Below are 14,123 nucleotides of genomic sequence, written 5' to 3'. Positions count from 1 at the left end.
AAAATTAGCCGGGCATGGTGGCACATGCCTGTAGTCCCAGCTACTCGGGAGGCTGAGGCAGAAGGATCACTCAAGCCCAGGAGTTTGAGGTTGCTGTGAGCTAGGCTGACGCCACGGCACTCACTCTAGCCTGGACAACAAAGTGAGACTCTGTCTCAAAAAAAAAAAAAAAAAAAAAAAAATCTAACATTAGACCCTGACATGGAACAATGTTTTACTTTCTTCCCATGCCTGTCCTTTCAAAGCAACTGACAATGAGCAAAGACATATATTGTCCTCACTTCATGCTTTGGTTTTACCTGAACAATCGCGTTTGCCTTTCCAGCAGAATAACCCTACAGGAGTTTTAAATTCCATGGGTAAATGCTGATTTTTTATATAGAATGTTACAGTGCTAGCTTATACTATGGGTTAAAACCACAGAGATTTCCTTTAAAATTTCTTATTCTCGCAATAACTATCATGTTTGCAATAGAATCCAGTTCACTTCTCAAGAGATTGAGAAGAAAAGAAATATTAAATGGGAAATAAACATCCAATTAGATTTTCCTTTGGAACTTGAGGAACAAAGAAATGTAGAAACGACAGAAAATGTTCAGCCATGACTTCATTCAGTGTACATGTTCTACTTTAATTTTCAAAAACAAAGTCCTTTGTTGGGATAAGCAAGTTCTATGTTTTACTAGACAACTATTTATATGGAGTGTGAAGGAAGCTAAAAAGTAAGTGAAGCAAAAGGAAAAGGTGGATATTAAGTTGGTAGTGATGCTTTCATGGTTGTGGATGAAGAGAAAAAGAGAACATGGATGAAGTCATTGAGATTCCTTGGCATGGCCTGGGCAACACAGCAAGACCTTCCATCTCTACAATTTTTTTTTTTTTAAATTATCCAGGTATGGGAGTTCACAGCTATAGTCCCAGCTACAAGGGGGAGGGGGGATGAAGCAGGAGGATCACCTGAGGCCATGAGTTAAAGTCTAGCCTGGGCAACATAGTGAGACCCACTTCTCCTAGAAAAAATAAACAAATTAGCTGGGACTGGTGGTATACATCTATAGTCTCAGCTACTAGGGAAGCTGAGGCAGGAGAATTGTTTGAGCCCAGGAGTTCAATACTGTAGTGAGCCGTGACTATGCCACTGTACTCCAGCCTGGGGGACAGAGGGAGACCTTGTCTCAAAAAAAAAAAAAAAAATTCCTTGGCAGTAGGGAAAAGCTGGGAGGATAAAAAGCACCACATTTCTTTGCACTTTATTAGACAGTATTGTTCAATCAGAGACTTGATTTCAGGACATAAGGGGAAACTAGCTTTTTACCTTGTTAACACTCCTGAAAGCAAGATGGGTCAGCAGCTCCATTGGAGTCACCCAGGAAAATTCAGCCAGGGTTGTCCTCATGTTGCTTCTGCTCAAATAGGCATGGTCTGATCCGGAAATACGGCCTCAACATGTGCCGTCACTGTTTCCATCAGCATGCGGACATTGGCTTCGTTAAGTTAGACTAAGAGGTCTTCCTTGAATGGATTATTCAAGGCGCCCGCCAAAATAATAAAAAATTAAAATTAAGAAAAGGAAACTAAAAACAGGCATTCTATTCCCTCCAGAAATGGAGACCCCCTAGTGTGGGTCCTTCTGGTTTTTCTGTGCTGCTTCTGTGTCAATAGCATCCAGATTAGGGGCTCCCACTTCCCCCAAATTATATAGCAGGTTCCCAGGGATCCTTAGCAAGGCATTGAAGATTTATAAAATCTGCCCACCCTCGTCTCACGAGTTTCCCCTTACTCAGTGCACCAGGCGAGACAAGGGAGTGAGGGGCGTCTTACATGTTCTTCCTCTCTTGTCCATACATAGTTTTCTAAGAAAAGTCTGGAAGCACTGATTCAAGTAATAATTTAAAAACAGATTGGCCCTGAATCAAGGCTGGCAGTTTGCTGAAGCTGTTGGTTTGAAACAGGAGCCTAAAGAACCATCTTTCTATGGTCTGTTGGCCATTTCAGAACTTTGGAAATGTCAATGCATTAGAAAGAAACATCTGAAAAATAAAATAAAATAAGAAAAAAAAATCTTGTCACATGTCAGGCAATATTTCCTGAGGTTGGAAAAATAGGAATTAATATACGCTAAGTACATTTCTAGCACAGACTTCCCAGTGAGACCAAAACTATTTTCAGATTTTTATTTCTTCTGAATTTTGAATTCATAGTTCTTTCTGTCCTCAGGATTTCACTAGTATCAGAGAATGGTGGATCTCAATGAGGATTTTTGTTTGTTTGTTTTTTCTTTAGATAAGACCTCACTCTGTTTAAAAGTGTGTTTACAATTCCGTACTATTAATATTTCTCCTATGACTACTGTAGGCCAAGATATTCCATCTTGTCTCACTTGAATTATTGTAATTGACTCCTACTAAATCCTCTAAAGCCATTCAATCTACCACTCTAATCCAATCTCAACAGATTCTTCAGGTCTTTAAGAATGTAAATCAGAGCGTAATTGGAATGTAAATGGAGGGTCAATGGCTTTCTCCTGCCCTTAGGGTAAATGCAAAAGTTTTACAAGGTGTTGAAAGTTCTATAGAAAGCTCTGCTCACTCTCATCCAGTGCAAACTTTTGCCCAAGCATCACACTACAGCTATAATGCCCAGAGGGTCCAACAAGAGAAATGGAGGAACTGGGGGCCAGAAAATGTTGCGGGCAGGGCTACTGCAAACCCATACAATGTTTTAGTGCAAATTAGAAAGTAAGGCTCGCCTCTGGGCTGATCCAGTTAGAAGAAGATACAACTTCCACAAAGATAAATTAGGGAAAGTTCCTTCTCACACACCCTAGGCGCATACAACCCCTCTCTAGAGTATAAAACCCCTTCAGTGGGGGAGGGGGAAGGGGGACACGCCCTGACCTGGAGGCCCTTGGGTGGGGCAGTACCTACCCAGCCATTTGTAGAGTCTCTTCCCCAGAGTTACAAGTCTTCCAAAATTGCCAGATCCTTCTGCCTCATCCCTATTTTCCACGACATATACAGTAATGACTTTCTCAGTCATAAGTAAAGTTTTTCCCCAGGTTTACTTAGCACTTATAATAATACAAAGTCATTAAGTATTTAAATTTTTTGTAGTTGTTGCTTTTTTTTTTTTTTTTTTAATAACTTAGGCCTTATTAGACTGCAGGCTCTATGAGGCCAGAAGTTCAATCTTTTGTATGCACGATGGCATCCCTATTAGCAGTGACTGGCATGTAACAGGGCTACAATAAATATTTAATAACTAAAGCCATTCATTTAGGTGCAGTGGCTTTCAGCCTTGGCTGGGCATTAGCACTGCAGTGAGTTTTTTTTTTTTTTTTTTTAAAAGATCTGACGCCCATGCCCCATCCAGAGAATTCCATTTAAATGGTCAGAAGTAATGCCTGTACTTAATAATTACTAACATTTTCCCCAGGTGATTATAATTTATAGCTGGGGCTGCTCAGTTTTAGTATTTCTCAAACTTTAAAGGGTGTAAGAATCCCCTGTAGACCCTGTTGAGCTAGGATTCTAATGTAGTACATCTAGGGCTCAGCCTAAGCTACTGCGCTACCAACATGGGTATTATTGATGCTGCCAGTACGTGGCCCGCACTTTGGGAAGCAAGGATGACGGACTATTACAAACTGACTCTTCTCACTTCCAGTCAATCAAGTCACGCAAACAGAAAATAGGCATGGGCCCCTGGTCCGTCATAATACTGAAATAATTGGATTCGTTGGAAAAAGAAGGGACTGGATGAAGCTAATGTCAACAGCTGTGCCTTGGATTACCAAGTAATGTTACTGAAAATTTCAGGTATGTATACATGTCCTAGAACCTTGTCATTATAAAGTCAATGATCATGATCAGAACATATTACGGGATTGAGGGAAGCTGTGGTTGTCAGTAACGTGATTAAAGCCTTAGATCCTGTTGGAATCAATTATACTCTTCCCATAAACTGAGTGATGGTGATATGTGGTTTGGCAGATTGTAGGTGACATTCTGCGTCTAGAGATACTTTCTCCAGTCACTGGCTTTGAAATCACTTCTCCAGACCCTCCCCCAGCCCTTATCACTGGGGTAGGGGAGGAGGAGGGGGGGAAAGCATGCTTTGGGGCTGAGCACAAAATTAATCTCAACCCCCCCCCTCTACCCGCCAAAAAAGTTTGGCAAAGGTTAATTTAACTTCCATTTGGATTTAAATCTTTTGAGCTTCTGTGATTAACTAGAAATTATTGCATGATATGAATTCCATGTAAGAATAGGCAAATGCTTCTCAACCCATAATGGATTCTGAAGGGGTGCAAATGGAACACCAAGCTGACTCTGTAAAAATTAACCTGATACAAAATGTGTCTCTCATAATGAGTCTTCAAGCTTAGGCAAAAGTTGGAACATTTTTTTTTAACTCTATTTCCAAGGCTTAAAATGTGAATGGAATGCAATAAGCTATTTTATTATATAGAATAGGTGACCTATTATATAGAATAGGTGACAATAATGTAACAACTAATCTAAAAAATATTTTTTTCTTGGAACTTGTGAAAATTTTTATTAAAATCACAGAACTTTAGTGATGCAAATGCATAAAGTCTTCATTTACTTCATTTTCTTCACGATTAGCCTCTGTATCATATGCAATGTTTTCACAACTTACAAAGAAGATTATCTGGAAAACTAAATAAATATTAGAAAGAAAGGAAAGGGAAAAATAGATAAATTTGAGAAAAACATGATGCAATCTTGTCGTTCACTTCAAAATGAATACAAATTGTATTGCATAATTCTAGCTCTTATTTTATTAGAGAAGATGCAGACTCTAAAGATTTTCTTGATAGAGTAGAGCCATATTTTAATTAGTTAATCAATTCATTGATTTAATAATTATTTGAGTTTCTTAGGACAGGAGGTTTGATTTACAAATTTGTTGACCTGATTGATAGTATTGGTAATATGTAAGTTCACATCAATCAGAATTTAATTTCCACTTGAAAAAAAAATTTACACATTTATAAAATTTACATTTTTACTTGTTTCTAAAAAAATTCAATCTTTTTACTAAATATTCCATTTTTATTGTCTCTTGATGACTTAGAAAAATTCCACCATATTACATTTGGAAAACTCTCTGAAGATATGTTTTTAAAGAGGAGGGAGAGGGGTCAACAATATTTTCCAGGACTTCATTTAAAATGAAATATTTATAATGGATATTATAGTAAAAGGTAAATTTTATTGAATATATGAAATGTTTACTAAATAAAAAAATGAGTCTAAACATCAAATTCAAGTGAACAAATTTAAAAAAAATGGCAGGATATTCACCAGTCACTTTTCTAAAAAATATATATTTATTGTTCTAAAATCTTTTTTCTTCTCACACTCTCAAAATATTTATATAAAGATATGTAATCATCTACAAATACTGGAGACATTCTAATATTTTTACAGTCTATAAAGCATATCTGTTGAAGCTTTTTTTAAATAGGCAATTAAGAAATAATTGAATAAGAGAATTTCAATTTTGTTGCGATTATTCATGGCTCCAAAATGTTGATTTCATCTGTCTTATTTCCTTGTCTTTTCCCCTCCTTCCTAAATTTTTCAATTTCATCATTTCTACTACTTAGGACACCATTCTCATTGCTTTTTGACATTCTAACATTTCATATTTCAAGGATGTCATTCTTTGCCTGGAGCATCGATCCACCCACTGCTTGGCAGTGTGGGGTCAGTTCTCCTTATTGTCTTGATGCTTGTCACTACCACCCTCAGCATCTGCCTAGAAGGTATCTTTAGTCCAAGTAGGATGGGACATCCAGATAATTTAAAGTCTAGATAGAATCTCTAGCTGAGCAATACAAAATGGGTTCTCCTCACTATAAGAATGGCGGTCCCCAACCTTTTTGGCTCCAGGGGCTAGTTTCATGGAAGACCATTTTTCCATGAACTGGGGGTAGGAGGATGGTTTCAGGATGATTCAAGTGCATTACATGTATTGTGCCCTTTATTTCTGTTATTATTACATTGTAATATATAATGAAATAATTATACAACTCACCATAATGCAGAATCAGTGGGAGCCCTGAGCAGGTTTTCCTGCAACTACATGGTGCCATCTGGGGGTGGTTGGAGTCAGTGACACACGAAGTGTGTTTCTTATGTCCAGTCTACTCCGTAATCTCGTTTGGGGTCACTGCAGAAAACCCTGCTTCACAAAAATAGGATGTGGGAAATGGAAGCAGGCTTTTCAATGTTTTTGCGGCAATCTCAGTGTATTCTTCCTTGACTTTAATTCAGAACATATGAAGATTTGAAGTTGTCTTGAACATGCTTTTAAGGCCAGCGCCATTTGTGATCTCAAGCAGTTGATCTTCTTCTAGCATGGACAATGATGATTCGATTCGCCTTGATTATTCTCAAGTGGGTCAAAGATCCATTCCTTCCCAGTTGAGGGGTCTTTTGTGGTTGGGAAGCAATGCTCAAACTCTCTTGAAAGCTGAGGCAGGTGATCACACACCAGCTGGGAGAAAGAAGGACCCGGCTCAGTCTCTTTCAAAAGCTCTGCTGATGTTGTCCAAAATCCTGATGTTCACTCATCACCCACCTAATTCCAGCTTGGCTTTGAATGCAGCCACTTCCTCTGCTGGCTAGAACGCAGTTGTCATTCTCCCCTGAAGTGACAGATTGAGTTTGTTGAGCAGGCTGGATATGTCACACAAATAAGCAAGTTTTGTGACCCGTTCTGTGTCACTGAAATGTGCTGCCATTGGTGACTGTTTTTTCTAAAAAGAAGTTTCCGGAGGGGCTCTCATAATTCAAAAACTCTGGCCAGTGATCTACCGTTAGAAAGTCATCTCGCTTCTGTGTGTAAGAGTGGACGTGTGTGCTCCTCATCCATCTCCCCACAGAGCTGTGCAAACAGACCTGAGTTAAGGGAAGGCACTTTAAATGTGGCTGATAATTTTAAGCGCATCCTGCAAAACATTGTTTTTAATTCGGGAGATATTTGCCGGCTAGCCAGCATTTCTCTATGGATGACACAGTGCGTAGACTCACATTCAGAAGCTACCTCCTTGACCCGAGTAGTGAAACCAGAGAGCCACCAGTCGTGACAGCCGCTCTGTCTGTGCATATACTGACCCAAAACGCCCAATTCAGTTTTCCTGATGTGTAATCATTCAAGGACTTGAATGGTTCAGCAGCTGTGGTGTTGGTTGGCAACAGAAGTACATATAACTAATATTCTCACGCACATCCTCCTGAAACGTATGTCACACAAAAACAAGCATTGTTGCCTTATCAACATTGGTAGACTCGTCAACCTGGATTGTGTGCTGTGGTGACTCATTAATCTTCTCTGACAATTGTGCCTCAATAGCCTCTGCTATTTCATCAATTCATCTAGTTATGGTGCTAGCCGAAAGAGGAACACATGTCGCCTTTTAAACTGCAACCTGTCCTGAAGGTTCACAACAAATGTTCTTAGCAGCAGGCAGAACTGATAGTAAAGGGCTTCTTAGGTTTAGCAATGCGATTAGCCACTAAGAATAATGCTTTCAGTGCAGACACATTTGATGAAGTGGTGGCCTTCAATAATTGCTTCTGTTCTTTATGTTCACATTGTTTTGTTTTTTTTTTTAAAAACTCCACAGGCTTGTCTTGTAATGCAGGGTACTTGGTCTCCATGTGGTGAAGCAGTTTTGAAGCTTTGATGGCTTCATTGGATAGCCAGTTGCCACATATTATACAAAGCGGGCTTGGAGAACGTGCATCACCTGTTGCAATGAACCCATAATTTCAGTAGGACTCTTGGTAATTTGTTTTAAATGCAGCTTTCTTTTTTTTTTTTTTTTTTTGGCAGTCTTAGAGTCCTCTGCTGTCTCATCTTCATGTCTTTCCTCATTTTTAAGGAAGCTTTCCAGTGATGTTTCTTTTTCACTCACTTTTGCTAGGGTTAGCTTGTGGGCTTACCAAAACTGTGACTTAGACAAGTGCACAGCATGGGAAAGAGACACGAACCAAAGCAGTAAATAAGATAATGGGTGGAGCACGCACAGGCTAAAATAAATGTGAGAGTCTGACTCAAAGTTTGCCACCAGATGTAGCTGTACAATTGAAGTATTGAAGTAAGATGCTAACTTGCCACTCTAAAGCCTGCCATCAGATTCAGCATAATTGCCACTTGCTTCTTATTGATAAGGTTTTGACATGAGTCAGCAATTGATTTATTATGGTCTCTGTGCAGGCAAACCTCTCTGCTAATGATAATCTGTATTTGCAGCCACTCTCTAGTGCTAGCATCACCACCTCGGCTCCACCTCAGACCATCAGGCATCAGATTCTCATAAGGAGCGCACAACCTAGATCCCTCACATGCAGTTTACAGCAAGGTTTGTGCCTCTGTGAGAATCTAATGCAACTGCTGATCTCGCAGGAGGCAGAGCTCAGGCGGTGATGCAAGGGATGGGGAGCAGCTGTAAATACAGATGAAGCTTCGCTCACTCTCCCACTGCTCACCCGCTGCTGTGTAGCCTGGTTCCTAACAGGCCATGGACCAGTACCAGTCCATGGTCCCCGGTGTTGGGGACTGCAGTACTAGAATATTTCAAATGGATCATTTAGAAGAACAGTTTAAAGATCAAAATATCATCAATTACTAGAGAATGTCATAATAGAAAGAGAGATTTCAGCAGCCTGAGCTGGGCTAGTGACTCCATTTGTCTGGACTAATCCCCTCTGCAATACCATGTCTAATGGTTGACAACATGGGCTCTGCTGTCTCAACTCTCACAATTCAAATAATTCAAATCCTGGATCCACTGCTAACATCTGGAGGAAATTATTTAATATCTGTGATCTCAGTTTCCTAATATGTGCAATGGACATGATAATACTTACCCCACTGCACTGTTATAGAGACAAAAAATGAGATAATGAATGAGTTCATTCCTAAGTACCTAATGAATGATAGCTATTTTTACTTTTATAGAAGATCAATAAAATTCCTTAACATCAAAGAGACAACATAAATAGAATAAATAGAAATGATGTTTTTGCAATATAGAGTTTATAAATACTAGTCTTTGGATAGAAATATATGCCTCTCTAAAGTCCCATGGCACAAAGGAAAAAGTTAAATTTCTAAATTCCATGGATACATACTAAAAATTACATGCACTGATCAATAAAGTGTGAAGGGGCTGATAGAAACAGACTGTATTTTTCTGGGACAATAATTTTGTTCTATGAATTATTTATAAGGAGAGTGAAGTAGAAACAAAAGAAATATGAAATCATAAGGCTTACCTTATCAGTCATAATCTTTCAAACATCAGCAATGAAGTTATAATCATTTACCACATGCTGGGACATCCACGGAAAATGTAACATTGTGTCATGTAAAAAATGTATCATAATATGTAAAATAAATTAATCCCTGTTGAGTTGCTAAGTATCTGCTGTGTTTTCCCTAATTGTTGAGCTTTTCTTCTCATAGCAAGGTAAAACGAAAAAGTTAGATAAAAAGAGATTTGTGGTGAGTAAGAGCACCTCCTACATGTGACCATTTTAGCATCTGGTAGCCCATGACCAGTAAATGCCACTACAGAACCATGGCCACCTATGCCTTACTTTACACACAAGGAATTGAAGCCTCTTGGCATGAGACAGTAGCAGGAGGTAAGAGAGGTGGTTCGTGGCAATGACAAAATGCAAACCATTGCTTTGGATGATCACTCCTTTATTCTTCCCACTTCACTCCCTGCCTAACTTACAAAGCATCATGGTAGGAAGTAGCAACAAGAAAAAACAAAATCAGATTTCACTTGATGCTAGATTTCATTATTAGATTAAGCAAGTTTTATTGATGTTATAAATACATAATAACCATCAGACAGTAAGATAGTATCTTCAGTACAGGAATAGATAACAATAGCTAATATTTATTAGGCCCTTTCTATGTCCCAGGTCATCTTCTAAAGGCTTTATGTGTATTAACTCACTTACTTCCTGATGCAGGCATTATTATTAATTATTACTCTTAGTTTACAGAGGAGGACACTGAATCACAGGCAAAGACATAATCACATCATCTAATAACATCTTTTCCCCTTTTTGATGGATGCTCATATAAGATCTAAAATGACCGTAGCAAAGAATAAACATATTGGGGTTTATGCTGCTCTTGAGATGATATATATGTGCCCAGGGTAAACATATAGAATGATTACTTATATAGGAATGTACCATAAGAAAAATGTAGAACTGATTCAGTACCAGAACAAACAATATGAATCAGATAGTACACTAAAATCTCTTTCTCAGTTGTAAAGGTCTTACAACTTAAAAATGGCTCTTAATTCATTCTTTTCTCTCCCTAATTCCTCACATTGGGACCAAGGACTATTAGCTCAATGTTGTCTGTTCTTTGGGGTATATTGATATAGTCTGGGTACCAGTAAAGCACTAAAACCCAAAAGGCAGAAGTTTACATTGAGGTAGAAAATTCAAGTCCACTTCCTCTTAATGTCCTTTTGTTGAAGATTTTTTTTCTTCCAACTTAAGGTAATTTGAGAGATTTCCCTTTTCTCTGAGAGAGGTGCCTTTGATTTGCACTTAAAGCTTTTGGGCTGATTGTGTATCTCTTCATAAGAGGAAAATATCACTTTAAAATAATGCATTCTGGCAGTGGGACCCTGAATTGCTAGAGTAAGCATTAATTAGTGAAGAGAGGGTAGAGACACTTTTTAAATTATTAAAATACAATTGGTACAGCACATCTCTAACATTTCCAGGGAAAGACTACTGAAGAATTTATCATTTGTAGATTTATTTCCTTGCAGAACTTGTCTCCTTTTAACTTGTCTTCATGAAAATTTCAGTGGTTCACTTCCCATAAAAATATCATTTATGCTACTTATGATGACAGCAAGAAAGGGTTAGAAAGTTACACTGTGGTAGAGTAATCTGGCAGTCCTATGTAAAGCACCTGTGAATAAAAACACAAGAAACTCTATTCTTCTCATTGTGCTCATGTTTTAGCTGCTTTGAGGGTAGTAGGCACCACTTTTCATTACTGAGTCTTCAAAAAGTGTCAGGATGATTCTACTCATTCCCAGACAGCATTGAAATTACAGAGAAATCTTAAATATTGGACATGCTTTTTAGTTTTCTGGGTAAAATTCTCCATCAATTGTAATCAAGTCATTTCCCCTGAACACTGACCAGACTCTGCTTGAATTTAATTAGAGGAGCTATTTTCATTTGGGGAAGATTTTTATAATTACCGAAACACTGCAGAAAGAAATCTGGGAAGGGTCTGTTACTACAGAGATCTTTCTGCTCCTAATACAAAACAATGTTGACTTCAAAAACAGAGCACATAACAGGTGATACACAGGTTTTGTATATATAAATGCACAGATAGATGAATGAAAAATACCCAAGACAAACACATAAGAAGAGCAAATGTAGTACTGTTATGGGCAAGCAATGTAGTATTGTATAAATCCCTCAATTCTTAACTAATGAAAAGATAATAACACTGAGACTTAAGATGGGGGGGGAAGCAATGAAACAGGAGATTTACCTAAAGAATGTAAAATATAATGCTCAGAAAGGGATAGTTTAACTATAGTGAGTAGTGCAAAACCCTTACTGCAAGGTAGGAGTAGAGACTAGAGATTACCAAAACAAAACCTTTACTGCTCAAATGGGGTAGGAAATGGGATTATGTGCAAAAAAATACTCTCCAATCCAAGTTTTTCCCCAAATGCTATCATATGTCTTTTGTCATAAGCCAAAAATTGCTGTGTGAATTGATTTCTGCAAAACATAAATATCTTTGCAAATGCCAGGGGAGAATTCTCATATAATTCCTAATACTGTATGTAGGTATGAAACTGTGCTGGCCACCACCCTTCCTCCCACCCCCAGCCCCTACCACCAAAACAAATTCAAAGGCATTTCAAGGGCTTGTGTTGCAGGAGCCCTTCAGCTGCATACTATGGCTCTAAGGGTCAAGTCCAAACCCCAGAATGGGCCCAGAATATCCTTGGCTCTCAGTTTATTCCTCTAAACTCAGCTTGCTTCTTATCACTTCAAGTTTATTAAATAATTTCCTAAAACCTTTGATTTCCTTTTTTTTCCTAATTATTGTATTTGTTTCAATAACCCTCCTTACCTCTCTTTTCCTTTGACTAATCTTGCTCAGGTTTGCACACATATGTCACTTCGTTTGGCTAGACTTCTCTGGAGCACCTCTACTAATATATACCTCTGTAGCACCCCGTGGGCCCCCATAGCATAATTGCTTGTATTTCCCTTTTTCCTCTTTGTCTTCTGCTACAGGGTGTAAGATCTGGGCATACAGTGACCTTCTACACCACTCTATTCCCACCTGTTGCATTCTGCCATTCTTCATAGTGGTGCTCAATAAATATCAACTGGATTAATGGACCCATTCACTATTCCACAGAATCCTAGAATCTTTCTCTCTTACTCCCAATGTCTGAAGTTAATCTGTGGCTCAGGGGAGCAGATCGTCTCTCTGTTGTGCACGGTAGCACAGGTCTGTCTGTGTTTTGTGTTGCTACAACAGAATTCCACACGCTGGGTACTAATAAAAGAGAAATGCATTCCTTACAGTTCTGGAGGCTGGGGTGCGCAAGGAGGAGGAGCCCCCTAGCGCCTTTGTGCTGAGCCATCCGTGGTGGGAGGCGGAAGAGCAAGAGTGGGCAAAAGGAGGCTGAACTTGCTTTGGGGAATCTGCTCCTGCAATAACAGCACTGATCCATTCCTAAAGCCAAAGCCCACACGGCCTAATCGCCTCTTAATGGCCCTGCCCCCTCAATACCCTCAAATTGGCAATTAAATCTCAACATGAGTTTTAGAGGTGATATTCAAACCATTGCAAGGTGGAAGGCAAGCCATGCTTCTTTATAGCGGCGGTCCCCAACCTTTTTGGTATGGGGACCGGTTTCGTGGAGGACAATTTTTTTCACAAATGGGTGGGACGGGGAGGCGGAGCTCAGGTGGGGGTGATGCCAGCGGAGGGAAGCAGCTGTAAATACAGATGAAGCTTCACTCACTTGCAGCACGGTTCACCTCCTGCTGTGCACCTCCCAACCGACCCTAAATTTCATGGGAGACAATTTTTCCACACACCTGAGACGGGGAGAGCATGAAGGAGATGGCTGAGCTCTGCAGCCCAACCCCTAGCAGACCTCAGCCCAGACTTTGCGGACCACAGCTTTATAGAGTAACCTGTCCCCTACTCTAGCTAACTGCAAACTCTCAGCTGACAAAGAAATGGTGAATGGCTGCAGAATATAAAGTGACCTTAATTGGTTTTACGGTCTATTCATCCAACCCACCTCAACTTTGAGGTTTAGTTCATATTATACCTCTCTTCTGGAAAGCCTGCCTTGAGTTCTCTAACAACTTGGTGTCTCTACTACTCTCTCCCATCCCGTATTATCTGTCGACCTGGAGGTGTTTGTAATAAAGACTCATCAAGAGTGGTCAGGATGCCAGGATGAATCTGCCCACCCTTGGTGGGCTGGATGTATAGCTTTGCAGGGAAGCATTTACCTTGGTGAGTTCCACATCCTACAACCCATTATGGCACTCAACTTTGGGCATTGCAGCTCGGTCTGTTCAGGATCCCGAAATTGACCAGTATCAGGGAAATCGTCTTACTCTTATCACTCATAAGAGATTGAAGTTTATAAATGAGGATGTTTCCTCATTAGTTTATATATAGGAAGAGAAGCATTGAGTGGAGCTGACTTTGATATTAGTCCAACCAGCATTTTCCCCCTGTAGACACGCTACATAGAATCCAAATTATTAGAAAAGTTTGCTTAGTGAACCCTGGAATCAGAACAAGGGGAATTACACAAATATTGGATGGCATCAGGCTCTAATGGCTTTGTTATTCCCTTTCTACAAAGGGCTATAAATATATTGGCAATAAAATTTATCATCCAGACATAGATATCCTTGAGAGTTGAAGAGAACACTATCGCAATGACACTGGGACAAGTGTCAGGATTGTCTAAGGCAAATTAGGACATATGGTCACCAGTGATTTCAAATGCCAGGAAGAAAGTGGGA

General features: G+C 39.3%; 1 non-coding gene and 1 pseudogene across 1 annotated transcript; both read left to right on the top strand.

Annotated features, from left to right (window-relative positions):
- The first annotated feature begins 1,339 nt into the window (after positions 1–1,339).
- Positions 1,340–1,503, top strand: LOC109730204 (small ribosomal subunit protein uS14 pseudogene; annotated as a pseudogene).
- A 398-nt stretch (positions 1,504–1,901) lies between these two features.
- LOC142865036 (small nucleolar RNA SNORA2/SNORA34 family) lies at positions 1,902–2,032 on the top strand. The gene has a single exon (XR_012915338.1). It is a non-coding gene; the product is annotated as a small nucleolar RNA SNORA2/SNORA34 family (small nucleolar RNA).
- The last annotated feature ends 12,091 nt before the right edge of the window (positions 2,033–14,123 follow it).

The sequence above is a fragment of the Microcebus murinus genome, chromosome 28 (genome assembly GCF_040939455.1).
Source record: "Microcebus murinus isolate Inina chromosome 28, M.murinus_Inina_mat1.0, whole genome shotgun sequence".
In the NCBI taxonomy this organism is placed as follows: Eukaryota; Metazoa; Chordata; class Mammalia; order Primates; family Cheirogaleidae; genus Microcebus; species Microcebus murinus.
This window is presented reverse-complemented; position numbering and strand designations above follow the sequence as displayed.